The sequence below is a fragment of the Sciurus vulgaris genome (assembly GCF_902686455.1).
Source record: "Sciurus vulgaris genome assembly, chromosome: 16".
Lineage (NCBI taxonomy): Eukaryota > Metazoa > Chordata > Mammalia > Rodentia > Sciuridae > Sciurus > Sciurus vulgaris.
Window position 1 is genome coordinate 18,333,704 of NC_136477.1, and position 14,804 is coordinate 18,348,507.

Below are 14,804 nucleotides of genomic sequence, written 5' to 3' on the forward strand. Positions count from 1 at the left end.
GACAGAGATGTGGCCTCACCCTCCTATTGCCTTCCAAGGGTCAGCCTTCATCCTTGAGGTCGTTGCTGCCCGGTATCATCACCTGCCAACTGTGATGGGGGTCAGGTCCCTCCCCGACCCGTGGAGTTTGGGAGGATAGGGTACAGGTAAGAGTTCCCAGGGTCTGCATACAATAGGTGCTCAAGGGGTGTTGCCGGGAAACTGAAGAGACCTGGGTAGGGAGATGGCTGGAAGTAGGACCAAGTGAGAAGCCGCCCTTTCAGCCCAGATTCTTTGGGTTGAGTATCTGTCCACCTCTGTCTCCCCGCAAGACAGCAGTAAAAAATACCAGCTATGGAGCTGGGGGCATAGTGCAGTGTAGATCCCTGGCCTAGCAGGCAAGGCCCTGGAATCCATCCTCCTGGGGGAAAAAAATTTTAAAAAATAGTTCCAACTACTGGGGAGGCTGAGCCAGGTTGGAGGGCAGCCTGAAAGCCTATTGCCCAGCCCCCGAAAGAAAAGAATGGCTGGATCATTATTAAGGTTAAATGATGTTAGTGAACCAGAATCCAAGCACTGGGGGAACGTGCTACCCAGTTCCCACCCAATGGGGATCCACCCATTGGGTGGATCCCCTAGACCCCCTAAGGCCTGACCTTGTCACAGGGAGCCCTCTCTTGCCACACATGCCAGGAAAGTGTCCTTCTAGAACTTAAACAGGATCTGCCTCCTCAGTCCTGAGCCTGCCTGTGGGCCCCACTTGTGAATTCTATTGTTGGACATTTCTCCAAAGTCACACAGTGCCTTTGGGTTGGAGGGCAAAGTCCCTACAGTTCCTCAGGGCCATTCTGCACCTAGAGCTCTGAGCCTCACTCTTGAATTTCCTGACTTTGATCTCAGAGACCTCTGAGGAGTCTCCTTTCCCTCTTCCTTTATTCCTATATCCTCCCAACGTGAGTCACATCCCTGAGCTGGTAGCCACCTTCCAATCACTTGAAGGTGAATTCCAGGTCGTCTCTCTTTGGAGACTTACTCCCAAGCCACGGCCTGAGTTTTCCTCCCTCCAGGCTGTTCCCTCCACCTGGAATGCCCTCTGCAAGCATCTATTCCTTCTGTCCGTCCAGCTCAACTCCTACGTCTCCAGGAAGCCCTCCCAGGGGTTGGGAGGGCTCTCAATCTGAGTCTCCCTTCCTTTCTGGGGCCATGATGTGTGTTACCTGTCTAGGTGCTTCTCTAGGGCTGCCCATCCTACAGTCCCAGCTTTGCTGAGCACAAGAACTCAGAGCATTGAGCACAAGAATTCATCTCTGTGCCTCAGTTTCCTCACCTGCTTCTAACTCCACGAGGCATGTGCAGAAGCAAAGGATTTGGCTTCATTCTCAGGCCTGAAGCCATGAAATGCCTGAACATTGTGGGGAACAAAGAAAATACCGTCTGTTCTGTTCAGAGAGTGACTTTTTCTTATTACCAACAAAATGTTTAAAAAAAAAAAATAAGTATCTGGGATAGGGGCTGGAAGGGCCCAGTCTTCTGGAAACTGCTCACAGTTTGCCAAGTACCGGGCTGGCTGCAGAGCTGGGGCCATGTGGCTATTCTAGGGGGGTGGTTGGGCAAGGGGCCCAGGCAGACTGCTCCTTGTGTGGGCAGAAACAAGAATGTGAGAGTGTGCCGAGTTGAGTTGCTTCCCTGGACGCCCCTCTCGGGCCTCTGGGAGGTGTTGAGACCAGGCTGGCCTGGAGCAAACTCAACCTGAAGCTGTCCCAGGCAAGTGCAGTGCAGGCTGAGGGAGTAGCTTCCTCAGTGTAACCCACAGTTTTCTAGCCTGGAGAATGGGCTGATGGTTTCAGGGCTGGAGGTGGGGGGAAGGGCAGGGAAGGGCCAGGCAATGCCAGCAACTTCTCTGTCCCCTGGGTATAGACAGGTAGTGGGCCGCCCAGAGCTCAGCCTAAGCCCTCTTCCTGGGCCTTGAGGCCTCTCTTCCAGGGATGGAAATGTCCTTGAAGGGCACCACCCGAAGGCAGCTGACCAGATGTGACAGCTTTCCCTTGGGGCTCAGGAGTGGTGCTTGTGAATGAGCTTCCTGTCACAGGAGGGACCAAGAAGGGACCAGGACAGCTCTGTCAGCTCGAGCGAGGCCATATTTGCAGGGTGAGTGCTGTGATCACAGGCTCTGTCTCTGCCTGGATAAATCTGACTCAATAGTAGGACCGAAGCTAAATTGCCTCTCCTTTCTGGAGGGTTCCTGTCCCGCCAGAGTAGAAGAGGTTCAGTTACTCTTCCCCAGTGCTGTGTGTCCAGCCTCCGAGTATTAGCCTCAGTGACCACTTTAGACCTGATTACTATTCATGTTGTACATGGCTCTGTCTCAACACCTAGAACAAGCCTGACCTGCAGCAGATCTCCATAAATGCTTTCAAAAAGTGGCAATCCCCAGACCCCAGTCTTGGACCTCACTGGCCTCCAGAGTCACATGAGCCAGCCTTGCCTCTTATTAGCAGTGCATCTCTGAAGAAGTCACTTTCCTCTCTGTGTGCCTCAGTTTTCCCACCTATAAATCAGTCAAGTATACATGGTACCCAATTCCGAGGTTTACAGTAAGAAACCAATGAGTCCTTATGTGAAAAGAGCATGACTATGGGTGCTTAATAAATGCTTGCTGTTGTCAACATGATACTTACCTGCGATATGTGGATTTGAACCTGAACCAAATTCTTAAGATTTTCATTTTCAGGCCTTAAAGGGCCCTAACAAGGTATGAGTTCTTGAGGACAGAAATGGATCCAGCCTGCATTATATCCTTGAAATCTATAACTTCCATCCCCTCGTGTGTCCCTTCCACCAACCCCCCAGTCCCCTAGCCACAGCTAGTTGGGCCAGCCTGCAGACCATAGCCTCCTGACAAACTCCTATTCATCCCTCGAAGTCCTGCTACCCTTGCCCCCATCTCCAGAAAGCCCTCCCTCTTCCTCCTCCAGACCCTCCCCAGGCCCTTTCCCTTCTAACTCGGCCCCCACCCCCTGGGTCTGGCAGTATCTGTGTCCACCTCTGCCTTCCCCGGCCTATGTGTGCCTCAGTATACAGACTGGACCCTGAGGGTCTTGGGGAAGGGGAGTCTGATGACTTGGTCACATTGGTGATTTCACATTTCCTGGTGGAATTTCTTGCCTTCAATTCAGAATTTGTCTTCTGCCCAAGGTCAAAGTTAACTCATTCAGTGACCAGCCCCGTAGTGACAGAGCCAGGATCCTCCTTAATCCCGGGCAAGAAGGGGTGAGATGGTGGGCTCTGGGACTGGGTTGTGGACTGACGTCCCAGGACCAGGGTGGGCTGGGGTGTGAGGAGGCAGTGCTGAAGCCCCCCTAAAGCTGGATCCCAAGTTCAGTTCCCGCAGACCTAATTACCCTAATTTGCCACATGCACTAATTACCTCCTGGGTGCCAGGTGGCTGGGCGGGGCTGCCCCATTTTTGGGAGGTAGGTCGGCCTGATTATTTTTGGATTCATTGTCCTTGAAGGCTCCAACATCCACCCTCACGAAGGGCAGAAAGTGGGGCGGAGAAATTTCGGACACAACAGGAGGGACACCAGGGCCTTGGGGTTCTGGTGGCCTTGGCGCGCTCGAGCAGAGGGGCAGGGACTGGAGGCCCGAGGGTCTCTGGCACCTGGCCAGCAGCAGCAGATCAGTCAGCTCCACGGCGCCTTGGCCTGAACATTTACTTCCGGCCTCGCTCTGTGGCGAGAGAGGGGCTGGGCTCCAGGTGGGCCTGGGTTCCAATCCCGACTCCCACTGGCTTGCTGTGTCCCTGGTCGTGTGACCTTTCATGACGTCTTTGTGTCATGATTCACAACGAGTGCTCTGGGCAGAAGCATCTGCAAAGGTCCGAGGTGGGAACAAGCCAGACCTGTTGGAGGGACACGGAGAAGGCTGGGTGACCAGGTGGAATAGGGTGGGGAGGTGGCTGAGACCTGCGGAAGCTGTCACAGTAGCTGAGCAGGGCTTCGTGGGCTGTGGTGAGGTGCGTGGGTTTTGTGCTGAAGGTGCTGGGGAGCCATGGGAGAGTTTGGAGCCAGGGAGGGGGCATGTTCAGGTTCCCCACAGGCCTAGGCAGGGAGGCAGATCGTATGAGGGAACAGGATGTCTGTACATGTGCAGAACATGGACAGACCATGCCTCTCTCTGGGCCCCGGTTTCTGAGTCTGAACAGTCCTAAGACCAAGGTAACCCTGGGTGACTCTGGGCCCTCAGCCAGGGAGGCCCACCCCACCTGGAAGCTCCCGGATGCTGGTTGAGCAGCCTCCAGCCTCCAGCCTCCAGCCTCCAGCCTCTTCTCCGCCTATCCCCCCACCTCCCACGCTCCTTCTGTGGCCTTGAGGGAACAGCTGTGGGAACAGAGAGCGGGAGGCCGCGGGGAAGGCGGCGTGGAGGGGCTCCGGGGGCCGTGTTCCTGCTTGGGGACGGCCCACGCGGGGCCTCTGGGTGCCGAATGTTCTTCCAGCAGCGGGTGACTCAGACACCATAGGCCCCCTCCCAGTCTGCCAGAAGGAGGCTGTTCCTGGTCCTTGGCGCAGTCCCCATTGGCCACCAGCAGCCTGGCTGTGCCCCGGGATGCCAGCACCAGCCCCCTCACCAGGGACGCCTCTACCAGCTGCGCTGCTCTTTCCTCTGCCCAGCACCTTCCCTGGTTTTCCTGAGTCCTCGCAGAGACTCGGGCTCCCTGCTGCCTGGTGGTGGGGCTGCTCAGTCCCTCCCTGGCCTAGAATGCCGATGTGGAGACCCCTCCTCCAGGAAGCCTTCCTAGCTCTCCTGCCAACTCCACCAGCTCTGGCTCCTCAAGAAGCAGGGGTCGCGGGGTCTGTGTCTGACTTTGCCTCTACCCCAGACTGGGGTCTTCTTGGAGCCCAGGCCAAGACAGACCTCTCGGAGGCCACGTCGTTGTCCAGTGTGGGAGTGCTCAGAGGGGAAGCTGGAACGAAGACACCCACGGTGGCAGCTCAAGGCCAACGCTGGGCCCATAATCGGCCTTGTGGCCTGACCTTTAACCTCCCCTGCTTTGTGTGTGTGTGTGTGTGTGTGTGTGTGTGTGTGTGGCTCCAGGATGGAACCCAGGGCCTCACACTTCCTAGGCAAGCACTCTACACTGAGCCACACCCCCAGCCCTTATTATTTTTTATTTTGAGACAGGGTCTCTCAAAGTTGCTGAGGCTGGCCTTGAACTTGTGATCCTCCTGCCTCAGCCTCCTAAGTCACTGGGATTTCAGGTGTGGGCCTCTGTGTCCGGCTAAATAAGAACTTCTGACAGCATCTTATGAGGAGAAAATTAGGCAAAACAACAGACCAAGACTAGAGTGGTGTTGAAGGACCCCTGAGGAGGAGCGGACTGAGGGAGAATGTGCTCCAGCCCCTGAGGCAGCGTGGGATGGGTGTGTCTGGAGCAGAGTGAAGGAGAGAGTGGGAGGCATGTGGGCAGAGAGGGTCACAGGCTGGGGCATAAGGGGTCCTTAGCCCCAGTGAGGGATGTAGACTTTAGAGTCAGAGTACTGGGGAGCCACAGAAGGCTGCTTAGCAGGAGAGAAGCATGACCGGCTTTTCCTTGTTGATTTAAGATTGACCAGGCAGCTGCATAATGAACAGACCAAGGAGGGTGACTCTAACAGCCCTCACTGGTTACTGCAGTACAGCGGGTACCCTGGGCCACGCTTGATAAACACATGACGTCGTTATTACCACTTCCATTATTTTTAGGGACGACCACAGGCTCAGAACTCATACCCCTCCCAGTGCCTTGGGGAGGAAGCCCATCTCAGTGACCCCCTTCCTGTCCTGCCCTGCCTTCCTCTCTCTCACAGGCCCTGACCGCTGACCCTAGGCCTTATCTCTGAGATGCCAGGCACCCATAGGAGGAAAACATCTGCTTCCGGAAGCAGGGAGGTCTCCAGCCCTGGAGGAGGTCACAGGGATCCTGCTGTCCCCAGGCTGGGGAAGGAGGACTTCTACAGGAAGGGTTACACACAAGCTTGGCGTGGTGGCCCACACCACAATCCTGGTGACTCAGGGGACTGAGGCAGGAGGATCACAAGTTCAAGGTCAGCCTCAACAATTTTGGGGGACCCTGCCTCAAAATAAAATTATATAAAAAGGACTGGAGGTGTAGTTCAGTGGTAGAGCACTTGCCTAGCATGTGCAAGGGTCCTGGGCTCCATCCCCAGCACCAAAAAAAAAATGGGCCCCACTTCTCAAAACCCTTTAACTCTCTATTAGATAAATAAGTCCCAAAAGTAAACAGAGACCAAAAGGTCAGAGTTGAGGAAGGGGTGTCAGTACCCCCAGCTGTCTGCCCTCCACCATCCCCTCACATCCTTCAGTTTTGGGGGTTCTCCTGGGCCAGTGCTAGGCTGAGCCCTTGGGGACACTGCTGTTCTAGCGGGCATCTTCAAAGGAGGTAATGAGCAGACGCAGGAGGGAGTGGAAATACAGGTGGCAGGTGCTCAGCAGTCAGCAGTCAGCATCCTTGGTTTGCAGGGAGGTGGGGCCTTCCTGGGGACCGGGGTGCTCAAGTGAGCGAGGAACACAAAGGCAAACAGACATATCGGCCTTGGATGCAGCCACTCAGGTCGAGGCTCATTCAGACAAGATTGGGCACATTCTGGGTGGTAGAGATTGGGGGGACCATTCAGAGTGCAACTGGGACACTGTGGTGATGCTGGAGCCCATGTCACGCATTGTGTAACTGGTCACAGTGACTTCCAAGTCACGCCTGCTGGAGCCCTCCTCCCACTGGCAGCTGTGGCACCTGACCAGTGTGGGTCTCCGTGGTGTGGAGCAGTACCAGGCCCTGGTCCAGAGTCTGGCAGGAGGAGGGCCCTGGGAAGCACCTGTGGAGGGTGACAATGCTCAGGGATGCTGGAGTCCCCACCATGGGGACCGTCTACAGGACCCTCTGGGGGTCATCAGTGTGCTTAGAAAGCATTACAGTCCAGGCCCCACCCTTCCAATCCAGCACTTGTTTGTTCATTCACACATTCCCCCATCTACCCATCCATCCACCCATCCACCCATCCATCCATCCACCCATCCATCCACCCTCCATCCATCTATCCATCCATCCATCCATCCATCCATCCTCCATCCATCTATCCATCCATCCATCCATCCATCCATCCACCCTCCATCCATCTATCCATCCGTCCATCCATCATCCATCCACCCATCCATCCGTCATCCATCCATCCATCCATTCATGCATCCATCCATTCATCCACCCATTCATCCATTCACCTATCCATCCATACATCATCCATCTACCCATCCACCCATACATCCATCCATCCACCCACCCGTCCATCCATCATCCATCCATCCATTAATCATTCACCCATCCATCCATCCATCCATTCATTCATCCATGTATCCATCCATCCACCCATCCATCCATACATCATCCATCTACCCATCCACCTATACATTCATCCATCCATCCACCCATCCACCCACTTGTCCATCCACCTATCCATCCATCCATCCATCATCCATCCACCCATTCATCCATCCATCTATCCATCCATCCATTCATCCATCCACCCATCCATCCATCATCCATCCATCCATCCACTCATCATCCATCCATCCATCCATTGATCATCCATCCATCCATCCACCCATCCATTCACCCATCCATCCGCCCATCCATCCACCATCTATCCATCCGTCCATCCGTCTATCCATCCATCCATCCATCTATCCATCCATCTGTCCATTCATCCATCCACCCACCCATCCATCCATCCATCCATCTATTCATCCACCCATCCATTCATCCATTCGTCTATCCATCTGTCCATCATCTGTCCATCTGTCCATCCATCCATCCATCTATTCATCAAAACGTCTATGCGTCTGTCCATTCATCTGTCCATCCATCCATCCATCTATCTGTCAAAATGTCTATCCATCTGCCATCCATCCATCCATTTGTCCGTCATCCATCCATTATCCATCCACCCATCTATCTGTCCATCCATCCATCCATCCATCCAGCCAGCCAGCCAGCCAGCCACCCATCTCCCACCCGTCTCTCACCCGTCATCCCTGGGTCTTCCTTTTCATTTCCTCCATCCGTTATTCTGCCCACCCATCTATCCACCTCCCGCCTCCTACCCCCAGCCCCACAGTCCCTGCTGCTCCGTCCACTCGTCTTCCTCTCCATCCACCCTCCCACACATGCAGACATCACCAACCATCCACCCAGCTCCTTTGTCCTTGTGTCCACCCCTCAGCCCAGCCTACGTCCACTCATTCTTCAAGCCCAGCTCACATCCCCTCCTCTGGGCAGCCCTCTGGGCTCATGCAGTTCTCCCTTCCAGCCCAGGCCTGATCCCATGGTGGTAAGAGTAAACATGGCATCTGGTTCTGCCTCCAGACTGGGGACTCCTGGAGGACCAGGCCTGAGGACGGGGCTGCTTGGAACCCAATAGCACAGTGCAAGGCGTGTGCCAGGAAGTGGAGTAATTTCTGGTGTGGCCATTGAGGAACTCGATATGGCTCCTGTGTGTGTGTGTGTGTGTGTGTGTGTGTGTGTGTGTCAGGGGCAGGGGATACAATCTTGTGAACCCACCAAAAGGGTCCTAGGAAAGGAGTCTGAACTCAGCTGGAGTCCACTCCAGGGGGCAGCAAGAGCAGAGAGGGTGTGTCACTGTGTGACACTGGACGGGTCGCTTCACCTCACTGAGCTTGTTTCCCCACTTGGAAATCAGTTATGTCTCATCTTAATCCCAGGAGCCCAGCCCTGCACTAGGCCCCATGAGCAGGGGCTGGAGGAACCAGCATGGAGGCTGTGAAGGCAGGTGGCACTGACGGGTGCAGGGAGAGGGACGGGACCTGCGTGCACACATTCTCTAGTGGATGCAGCATTACAAGTTTTTTTCTCTTTACTTGCGGTGCCCAGGACGGCATCAGCCCTGGAGCCTCGCATGTTCTAAGCAGATCTCTGCCACCGAGCTTCAGCCCCAGCCCATTTTCTTTCCTGGTTGCCAGAGTAATGTGTGTTCAGTGTAGAAACAATTTCAGAAAATCCTGGCATGTGTAATGGAAATGATCTAAATAGATCCCTTGCAGGAGCATTTAATTCCCTCAATGAATTTTTTTTACTTATTTACTTTGCCAGCTTGTTCCTGGCACTTGAAAGCTTCAGAAGAGGAGCAAGTGGCCACCTTGCTGCTGTCCTGTAGGGTGCAAAGCCAGCCTAGCCTGCCTGTCCTTAGAGGGACCCCTGCCTGCTCTGTGCCTCTGCCTCCCAGAGCCACCTCCTGGGCACCCCTCAACCTGTTCCTGGGAGGTGTCCCTGAGACCAGGGTGTCACTCAGGCGACCCCAGCCTCAGATCCCTTCTCTCTGTCACTGTGAGGTGCAGGGTCTGGAGGATGGATGCTCCTTCAGTGGGGATGAGGAGGAGTCCTGAGGCCCACACTGCCTATCTTCTCTTCAATCGTTTAGGAAATAAGACAAAGAAACAAATTTAGTGTAGATGCAATTCCGTAGAGATGCATTTTTTTGCCCACATTTTTGAACCATGGGTTGATTGAATCCACAGATGTGGAACCTGGGGATCCAGAGAACCAGCTGTATATAAACAAGGCGGAGCTGAAGGGCAATCTGAACCCAGAAGGAAATCAAACAGGGAACTGGGTTGGTCTGAGTGACATGGTGGGGAGGTTACTCTCTGTGGGAAGGGCAGAGACACCGAGAAGTGACGTTTGAGCTGAGATCCCAAAGAGCTGAAGCCTAGGTAGGAGGTATAGCATGCACAAAGGCCCTGAGGTGGGCAGGAACTGGGTGTGTTTGAAGAACAACGAGGGTGATGGGACTGGAGCAGGGGAATGAGGGGGGCCTCAGGGCTGCAAGAGGATGGGGGCAGATTCCCTTACAGGATGATGGGAGCCACAGGCACATTTTGAACTTAGTTGGAATTCTTAAGTTCTGGAATGCTCCCCGTGGCTGCCACAGGGAGAAGGCACTATGGGATAGAAGTATCAGGGAGGCCAAGAATGGCCAGGGACAGCCTCCAGGGAAAGATGGCCTGTCTTGGCTGTGGTTGAGCCCTGAGAAGCTGGTGAAGTGAGAAAATGTTCTGGAGGCTCAGGGAGGAGTCTAGGGAGATTCCTGAATTTTCTGGGTGCATAAAGCCTCTCCCTGATTAGGGAGATTTGAGTTAACTGGGCAAGTTTGTGAGTGGCCGAAGGGCTGACCACACCGTGCAGTCCTGGCCCTTGGTGGCAGGCAGGGATTGCAGCATGGACCTCACATTGGGGCAATTCTGCTTGGAACGACTCCAGTTGTCAAGGCGCTGGCCTTGAGCATCAGCTTGAACTTCTTCTTAGTGGAGATGTTCTGCAAGGGCAATGTTTGCATGGCTTTCTGGGAAGAGGGCAGGAAAAGGAAAAAATATAGCAAGGTGAGGTCAGGGTGGGCAGCAGGCAGAAGGGGCACTTCACTGTCCCTGCAGGAAGGAAGCTGGCCTATATCTCTCCACCCTGCTTCCCGTGGCAAATGCTTGTGACCTTAAAAAATACTCTGGCTAACAGGGCAAAGCTTGCTTAACTGGCCCTGAGGACAGACACACTGAAGACCTGGAGAATGTTCCTGATTGGGTCAGATGGACAAGAGTTGGAATTCCTGCTCTGTCTCTGGTTACCTGCACAAGGTCCAGCAAGGATGGGCTCTTTCAGTTCTGAAACAACTGGATGTCTGCATGGGATAAAATGAATTTGATTCTTACCTCACACCATATACAAAAATCCAATCTGGGGGAGAATGTCTGTTCTTACTCTGAGCCCTAATCCTCAGAGCTATGTGGGATTCAGTTCCAGAAGACTTGCCCAATACCTGGAAAACAATTTTCATTGTTGTTGTTGTGATTTTCATTAGTCCATTTTTCATTACTATAATGAAATACCTGAAACAGTCTAATGTTATAAAGAAGAAATTTGTTCGACTCCCAGCTCTAGAGATTCAACGACATGGTTCTGGCATCAGCTTAACTCCAGTGAGGACCACACAGCAGGTGGTAGGAGTGTACAAGAGGGAGGAAGGGATGGAGAGAGAGAAAAAAGAGAGGGGCAGGGGAGAGAGAGAGAGAGAAATTACATTACCAAGCCGGAAGCCAGAAAATCATTCAGGGGTTGAGTTTTTTTCTTGTAACAACTCTGAAGAGAACTTGGGGTCTCATGAGAACTACCTTAAAACCTTACTTCCTTCCAAGTGCAGAGTCCTCAATGACCTAATACCTCTCATGAGGCTCCACCTCTTAAAGGTCCCACTACCACATGAAAGACCAAGCTTCTAACACATGAATCTTTGGGGGACAAACCACATCTAAACTGTAGTATTGTTTTTTTAAAATCCTATAGCATGAACATGAGTGCATGTATAACTGGAGAAATCTGAACAAAGGCTGTAGGTTGTATTGATGCTAATTTCCTGGTAGTGATGATATACTATAACCATGTAAGATGTTTCCATTGGGGAAGGCAAGGTGAGGATACTTGGGATCTCTATCATTTCTTACAACTGCATGTGAATCTGTATTTCAAAATAAGCCAGGTTAATACAAGGGCAAGCATGACTTGCTAAGCTGAGGGATTAAATTGCATGTTGAAGCCAGGTACGGTGGTGCACACCTGTAATCCCAGCAACTCAGGAGATGGAGGCAAAAGGATTGTTTGAGCCTGGGAGTTTGGGGCCAGCCTGTGCAACACAGCATGACCTTGTTTGACTAGTAAATGGTGAATAATAAGACAAAATAGCAAAAGGAAAAAAGTTTTAACAAGTATTAGCTTCTTTCGTAATAACCTGACACCTTCGTTCATGTTGTGGTTTGAGTCTGGACTCTGGAGTAGTCACCTCTCCCTTTCTGTGCCTCAGTGTCTTGTGTTAAACTAGAGAATAGTAGACCCTGTGAGGGTTGATTTGGATATGTGGCTGTCCACTAGCATCTGAAGAGCATTCCAGGACCCCTCAGGGATACCAAAATCCACAGATGCTCAGTCCTTCTACAACACAGTGCAGTGTTTGCATGGAATCTAGGCACATCCTCCCATAGACTTTGGATCATCTCTAAATACTTAAAACGCCTAATGCAACATGAATGCGAGGCACATAGTTGTTATATAGTTTAGGCAATAAGGAAAAGAAAAAAGTCTATGTGTTCTTTTCAAATATTTTCAGAGTTTCATCGAATCCACGGACTTAGATCCGTGGCTATGGAGGGCTGGTGGTACTACCCAGTCCCCACCTGTTCATGCTCCAGGGCTCCAGGCTGAGGCTGAGCTTTGCCTCCTGTCCTAACCTGCCTCAGGAAGGGCTCTGCTGTGGCGACTGGCAGCCCTCCCTTCCTGCATTCCCAGTTGCTCTGTGTGATGTGTGAGCAGAGGAAAGAAGTGTAAATGTTAAGTTGCCGGCTGGGACTGGGGCTGCGGCTCAGTGGTGGAGCCCTTGCCTAGCATGTGTGAGGCACTGGGTTCGATCCTCAGCACCGCATAAAAATAAATAAAATAAAGGTATCATGTCCATCTACAACAAAAAATATTTTAAAAAAACCCCAAACACTAGGTTTCCTGTGTGTATGTGTTGTTTTAAGACCGGGTCTCACTCCGTTGCCCAGGCTGGTCTTGAACTGCTTGGTCAAAGTGAACCTCTTGCCTCAGCCCCCGAAATAGCTGGAACTCCAGACGTGCACCACCACTCCAGCCTCAACATTACATTTTTAAAAAATATCGTAGTTGTAGATGGACACAATACCTTTATTTAATTTTATTTATTTTTATGTGGTGCTGAGGATCAAATCCAGTGCCTCACGCATGCCAGGCAAGCGCTCTGCCACTGAGCCACAACCCCAGCCCTCAACATTATGTTTTTTAAAAAATGTCCTGGGTGCAGTAAGTGCATTACGGTAGTCCTCAGTTATCTGAGGTTTCATTCTCCATAGTCAACTATGGACTGAAAATATTAAATGGTAAATTCCAGGAAAAAAATACAATTTGTAAGTTTCAGATAGTCACTCTGAGTAGTGTGACAAAATCTCAGGCCATTCTACTCTATCCTGAATGGGACAGGAATCATCCCTCTATCCAGTGTATCCATACTGTATATGCTGCTCTCCCATCAGTCTTTTAGTTGCTGTCTCAGTTATTGGTACACTCAAAGAATTGCAGTGCTTCTATTCAAGTAGCCCTTATTTCACGAAATAACAGTTCCAAATGCAAGAGTAGCAATGCTGGCACTTTGGTTTTGCCAAAGAGAAGCTGTAAAGTGCTTCATTTAAGTAAAAAGGCAGAAGTTTATCATACTTTTGTAAGCAGAAGAAAGAAATATAAACATTAAATTGTGCGTTCTTTTGTTTTGTTTTAGATGAGGTTTCACTGTGTTGTAAAGGTTGACCCAAGACTCCTGTGCTCCAGAAATCCTCCTGTCTCAGCTTTCCAAATAGTTGGGATAACAAGCGTGTACCGCCACACTTGGCTCGACATTGTTTTTAAAAACACCTGTCACTGCAACAAATACCGGAAATAATCAACTGCTAAAAAGAAAAGGTTTATTTTGGCTCATAGTCTTGGAAGCTTCAGTCCATGATGAATTAGCCCCCTTGCTTTGGGCCTGTGTCAACATAGAACATCGTGGCAGGAAGTATGTGATAGACATGGCTGTTTACCTCGTGGTGCCAGGAAACAAAGAGAAAGAGAACGGAGGTCAGGGTCCCAATGTGCCCTTCAAGGGCAGGCCCCCAGTGACCTAACTTCCTCCCATTAGGCTCCGCCTCTAAAAGAGTCTCCTACCTCCCAATAGTGCCACAGGTTAGGAATCAAACGTTTATCATTTGAACCTTTGGGGGACCATAGCTTATGTAGGGTTCGGTACTGTCTACAGTTTTGGGTATCCACTGGGTCTTGGAAGATATCTCCCTGGATAGAAGATTACTGTACCTCAGCCCTCATAATATACTTGGAAATCCCCCAAATTATCATTCTGTTGTACAGACCAGGAAATAGGCTGAGAGAGGCAAAGCAACTTGTTTAAGGTCACACAGACAGCAAGCGGTGCAGTTGAAATTTGGACATGGGTTATCTGGGTCCAGAGTCACTTGCTATTCATCTTGTGAATATTCATAGTCTGGAAATCTATAGGCCTAGAGGTTAATAGACTCAAATCTGGGTGGAGGAACGAGAAGGAATTACAGTCATCTCTTGGTATTCATGGGGGATTGGTTCCAACCTGTTGCAGGATGCTCAAGTCTATAGAAAACAGCACAGTATTCGCAGAGAACCTAAGCAAACCTTTAGATAACTTATAGGGAATAATATCAAGGAAAAAAGTCTGTGCATATTCAGTACAGATGCAATTTTCCCCCAAATAGTTTCAATCTGGTTGAACCCACGATGTGGGATCCATGAATTTGGAGGCCCACAGTACTCTGGCCCTTTATCTTCATTTTCTCAATTGTCTACATGAAGCAGTTGATACCAAGAAAAAGAAGAATTTGTTCTGAAAGATCAGCAGTTCTTGTGTTGGGAGTGACAGGTAATTTTTTTCCTGCTTATCTTGTTGACTGTTTTTTTCTCCGATAGAGTCAGATTACTGAGCTAACAAGAAAAATAAAATAAAAGAATTTTTTTAAAGAAATGCAGGCAAAGAAATGGTGGCAGGCTATAGTTGAAGCTGCCCGTGGGATTGTGTGCAGAGTGACGGCAGGAGGGGTTGTGGTTTCTGTGTTTTCTTTTCTGCTTTTTCAATTCTTCATCAGGAAATTGCCCAATAGTTTTATAATTAGGGGAAAAT